The following is a 6371-nucleotide window of genomic DNA, read 5'->3' as shown; positions in this document are numbered from 1 at the left end:
GCATATATAGGAGGCTCTATTTCTGAATATATCCCAACTTTAGTCAAGGGAATGCGACTTTTCGATAATACCTACAACTAACACTATTGATTATGGTAGTGCGCCGTTTCCTGTACTGGTATCAAATTTACTCCATAGAGAAGATTTTTGTCCCGTCTTTTTGTATAACTCGACAAAATGAAGTAAACAAAGTCCGACTGAAACTAGCCTGCGAGAAACAATATACATGACAAGATTTTGCTAAAATCTAAAATTACGATACATATACGATAAGTGTATCCTAACTACCATTCACAGTCTACACAGAAACTCATCTGTGAAGTAGCATGATAGCATGATTTGTCATGCTGAAATTATAAAACTTTTATTATCCGCCAGAACCTTCAGCTCTCAAGCGAGATGATCACATCCATTTAGGACAGCATAGTTTCACCTTTGGTCAGTCAGATATAGTTGTGTGTATCATGCGAATAGCAAATACTGCTAAATTCATGCGTTAGAGGAGATTTAAAATATCTGGTTTCCATTTCAAGTTGTGATACACCGTGAGAGTTTTGGACAAAGTATTTTACATATTATTTATCCCTGTCATATTTTCTGATGACTTATCTTCCCTTGTAAACAATACCTGAACTGGGTTTCAGGCAAGTTAAGTGATATACCTTTTACAGAGGACCAATCAATATTTTTAAAACTTCCTTTATTTCTACTTTTATCGTGGCACTTGCGTTGGATTAGATCAAGATCTTGGCATCATTAACAAGGAGAACTATTTTTGCTTTATAAGGGATGTGTGGAAAGTTAGTTTTACACAAAAAGAACGAGAGTGACATCAGAATGGAAACCTATGAAGCGCCAGCCATCATTTTTCAAAACTCATGGCTGCATGAGCCACCTAACATGACACTTGGCTTCCTACCAGTTAACTAAGAGATGAACCGTTCACACATTGTAAAAACTTCATCAAAACATTGACGTTATTTGCATAATCAAATATATAGACAGAGTGGTAAAAATCCGAGTAGATGAAATCTTGTTATTTTAGTATTTTTTTTCAATATACAGACCGCAAAATAGTGCATGATATGTAGAGTGGACACATTCTGGAAACCAAATAGTGGCTGACTCACCGTCGCTCGTACATTGTTTTGTCCAAAACATCTAGAATACAAACTAATAGTGAAACAGGTCGATAGTTAGTAATATCGTCTTAATACCTTTAATCAAGAGGGTTATACCAGTGAAATACTGTTGTCTGGAATTATAATAAGAGAGAAAGATCCATTAATTTCTGAGTAGCTGAGTACACTTGCTATTTCAGAAATCATGCATTTAGTATTTTGTTTGAAGTATTATGAGCATCATGATAATTTCTGGTTTTTGAACCATAAATTAGTTTCTTAATGTTCCTGGAAGACTCTGTATAGCTTTCAAATTAAATAAATGCACTAAATTTTTTATATGATCATACCAAATTTCTCACTAACACTTACAAAGCAACGTGTTAAAGGCTTGCTATATGTCTAGCGATAAGGACAGTCTAGTTGTTATCTTTAATAACTAGAGTATCTAGTTTCCTGACAGACTTTCCAATTTCAGATCTATCCGATGTCAATAGCTATATTTTGAGAATCAGTGTCTTGTAACGAACTGAAGACGTTTGACTATTTTATACTGTGTCTCTGAGGCGTAGCGCCTTCGCATCGCTCCTGTCACTTGTTAGGACGATGTCGTTATAGGCATGAGTCATCGACAGATGTCACCAGCTGACATGGACCTGAGTTACAGAGCTGCACGTAGTTGTACTAGTTGGCGGCAGAGGTCAGCAGTTGATGGACAGTGCTAGCAGTCGTAGTCAAAACAATGTTGTAAAGTTATGTTTGATTAATATTTAATGTATTTGCATAATTATAATTGTTTTATATGTGTAGTAATTAGCAATGTGAGTGTTGTATGAGTGAAGAAGAACAGAAGTAAATGAAAATTGTCTTGTTTATTCACGAAGTACCAGTTAAACTATACAGGGGATTTACTATAATTAAATGTGTATTCAGTTTATGGTACTAATAAATCATGAGTAGAAAACAAATTAATCGGTAATTTCAGAAGGAGTAATTTTATATTTGATACTTTTCTAAATTTATTTTTTTAGCAATTGTCATAGAAAGAAATGTTTTACTATGATTGGTCATTGAGGAAAAGCGCGGGTTAGCGCGGGATAATACTGCAACCTGATTTGCTGTTTGTGATATCAGCCAATCAGAAAAATGCAGGCTCGCGCCAATCTGTGCTGGGAACAAAGCCTTTGGTGTGATCTAGGGGGGGGGGCGGGGCTGAGGGTTCGATGTAGTAACATCTCATTGAAAGCAGCTTCGACGAAAGTGCTGTAAAATCGCGGAAAAATGCTAATTACAAGTTCGCGAAGTAGTACAAAGTCTATTTAAGTGAACGGCATAGTGGAAGTCGTGTGGAATTTCGGGCGGAATATCAAAATTATTGCTTTTGACTGTTAGTTAAAACCGCGTGGCGTGTTGTGCGATCTAAGACTGGAACAGGTATTACGTGTAGAGCAGAGTGCACAACATTTGAGAGAGCATTTTCATAACTAAACGATCCGGCGAACTCTATTAACTTCGGTAACGGGTGTTAATACCATAAACTGGCTACGTGTGTGATTGTGGTTTGCGTGTGAACTTTAGATTGTGTTGCCACTTAGTACGGACTTGGCAGCATTAACTGTGATCTTTATCGTAAAAATACACCTGAAAATTTACATTGCCAAGTTAAAATTTTCATTTCAGTAGCTAGCCACATCCCGTTTACCAGACAATTCTATGTATGTTGCGACCTGCAATAGACAGTAGTGGTCTAGTATTTTCTACTACAGCTTTTAGCTAGACAAATGAACATTGCTGGACACTGGCAGGGCGGTAAAAAGTAGCTTGCCGCGCTGAGTCTCCGTGAGGAACAATAACTTATGTGATATAAAAGCATTTACACACACTTGTTTATGTTGACTGTTCTGTACAGTATTCTTTTCTGATAAGTGACCCATTGAAGCTTTTTGTTATCCTAGGTAACTTTAATACATACTGATGCCATATTTCACAGTTTTCAGCTGGTAAGACGGAGAAAAATTCACATGCAAATGAATTTCGTTTAGGTTTTTACACCCATTGCTTCACATACCTCATTCCTGGTGGTTTGCAGATGACTTGCAAAGGTTTATCATGTAAACTCATTAACTGTTATTGTTAACATTTCCTCTTTAGTTGCAGTGTAATGAACGGTATTATGGTTTATTGGAAATCGTAATATATTACATCATTTCACAGTGGGCGAAAAATAATATTACTGAGCATGTACCCACACGTAACACTGCTGTATCTTAATGTCCTACTGCTCAACACAATCCTGATGTAAAAAAAAAATTAAAACTGAGGTTAGTGTCTAAGTACTGGGTAAAATCTCTGTGTCATGTTTCTGCTTATACTCCCAGGAGATAAATACTTACTTCGTGCCTTTTCTCAGCCAGGCCACGTAACAGGTTATAGACTGTAAGATCTCTAAATTTCCTATTGCGTGTCTGTGTGGGAATTATGATTCTGTTGCTTGGCATGGGATTTCACAAGCACATGACTCTATGTCTAGTACAGTAAGCAAATACATATGGCTATGATACTGCATCACATACTATTTTTCACGTACGTGACAACAGCTTCCTCCTGTATGTTGCTTGTCCAATATTCAGCTGCTAATATGTTCTCCCAACATTTAACCTTTCCATTACCGTACTTTCGTGCTGCTCAAACAGGCCAAGTACATCCACTATATTTCTAATGCCTTCTTTTGGAAAAGTGTAACATTAATACCTTTAATTATCATGACTATGACACTTTCCCCTCCTGCAACGTGTGCAGGTTTCAAATATATGTGGAGTACTCCAATAAATTTAAGCAAAATGATGACGAGAGGCCTAAGGAAGAAAGGTCAGGTGAACTAGTAGGATGTGGTACTGGTCGTTCTCGACCAATCCATAGCCTGTCACGCATAAGTCCAGTCTATTGTCTTCCTGCAATGATAAAGTCCAGTGCAAGTGTGCGTAATTTGCGTTGTTGAAATTGCAGGGAACCATCTCTAGCTGATGTGTGCTGTAAAGTGAATGACCCTTTTTGTCTGACACGCAATATTCGTGCACATCTATTCTCACTAAAGCCACTCTGAGGTTCGGTTCCATTACTGCTGCAAGATTTGTGTAGGTTTACGGGTGTTACTGTGCCAGTTTTTTATCCCACTGTGTGAATCTCGCCTCAGCTGTAAATAAAACGCAATCTGTGAAAAGCAAATTCTTAGTACTCCAATGGCAGAACTACATTCTCACTTTGGCGGTGCTGTGGACTAGGAACTTGCTCACAGAGTAAGCGGCATGGTCACATTAAAACAGACACGGAACAAAATTATTTTTGTGTTTTGCAACTGAATTTTTTCACACACTTCTTTCAACAATATCTTCAACCTTCCCCATCAACCGATCCTCCATATGCGGCGGTGAAACAGTTCAAAGATCACTATAGTCACCAATCCTCAGGCTCTTGAGCGATCCCATTGAAGCAGACTCAAAATTTTTGTTTTGTTATAAAATGATATCAAATATCCTTCTGTGTTTATGGACCTTTTTCTATTTGTATTTCAGTTTATAAAGTAGTATACTGTATATTTATCAGGTCAACAGTTGAAAAATTGGAAATAGAAAATATAAGGTGTATACTCAATGGCATATTTTCTCTTGGTTGGTACTAACTGTGACCATAATTCATGTGTCTAAAATTCATTTGGCGACCTCGAATGTGAATTTTATCATGAGTTGTTGAGACTCTGCTAGCGGAGTCTCATTTTCGTTGTTCATTTATATACTGGCCATTAATACTAGCTGTTTGTCACAGTAAAAAAATGGTTCAAATGGCTCTGAGCACTATGGGACTCAACATCTTAGGTCATAAGTCCCCTAGAACTTAGAACTACTTAAACCTAACTAACCTAAGGACATCACACACACCCATGCCCGAGGCAGGATTCGAACCTGCGACCGTAGCAGTCCCGCGGTTCCGGACTGCAGCGCCAGAACCGCTAGACCACCGCGGCCGGCTTTGTCACAGTAGAGCAGATGTGTTTCTTGCAAGGAATATTTTCAATAATAAGTTATTGAGACCTGAACGAGGTAAAAATTCTTGCTGAGCTTTTGGTGGAGGACAAACTATCAGAGTTCAGTGATTTCGTGACGGATCACACTGAAGTTGAAGAGGATCGAAATAAGGAAGAAATGGAGAACAATGAAGAAACAAGTCACACAGGCAACGCTCCACAAAATATGTTACATGTTCTGGTAGTGAGTAACTATGTGTGTGTTTCGGTAGATATTATTTTTTGTTATTGTAGTTTTAGTGTCTAGGTATATTCTGTAATGATTTTAAGTTACATTCTGTGTTAGTGTGAAACTGCGTTGCTGAAGCGGAATTTATGAAGTAGCGGGATCTTCAAAAGATACAACAATATCACATTGTAAATGTGTGCTGCAAAGTCTGTGGAAAGATCAATTTGGGCGACTTAGTTTTGAGGCGGCAAGTGATGTGATGAACGAGGATGGCCTACAATAGATCTTCCACATTTAAATGTAATACCTAAAAATGATATCAGATATCTTGAAGAACCATCGCACTCCTCTTTCAAGTGGTTTTGTGGCTCTAATGAGAAACAAAAATTGTACTGTTGCTATGTATTTTGTTTTGTTCCGACGTGTTAGGGACAAAAATGGCGTGACTGAGATGAACAGTTTCAACAAATTAAGGAAATAATAAGAAATTTCTTAGGACCATATTACACGTGTGTGGACACTAAATTTGGCAGTATAATAATATATTTTCGTATGAACCAGGCCTTGAAATTAAAACTTCAGAAATATGACAAACGAGTGAAGAAAAATATGCAAGTTGTGAGCTGTTTAATCGATGGCAAATGTTTCCTAGCTGCACAAGAAATTCATTTGGGAAGACACGATGAAACAGACGACAGTGATAATTGCGGCAATTGTATTAAAATGCTACATTTTATCGCACAAAAAGATGAATGTTACTCATATAACTTGCAAAATTAAACTGTTACTCAAGGTATCTCAAACGACATAGAGAATGACCACATAGTTTCCTTTTCTGAAGTCATTTGTACAAAAATTTCGTAATAACTAAAAGAAACGCCATTTGTTGTGGTTGTTATGAATGAAGTTGCAGATATGTCAAGCTATCCTCTCCTTTCAACAGTTTTGCTATATGTATCATCCACACTTGAAGATTTTTGGGGTTTGTTGATGTCAGTGA

The sequence above is a fragment of the Schistocerca cancellata genome, chromosome 7, assembly GCF_023864275.1.
Source record: "Schistocerca cancellata isolate TAMUIC-IGC-003103 chromosome 7, iqSchCanc2.1, whole genome shotgun sequence".
Taxonomy (NCBI): domain Eukaryota; kingdom Metazoa; phylum Arthropoda; class Insecta; order Orthoptera; family Acrididae; genus Schistocerca; species Schistocerca cancellata.
Note: the sequence above shows the minus strand (reverse complement) of the source record.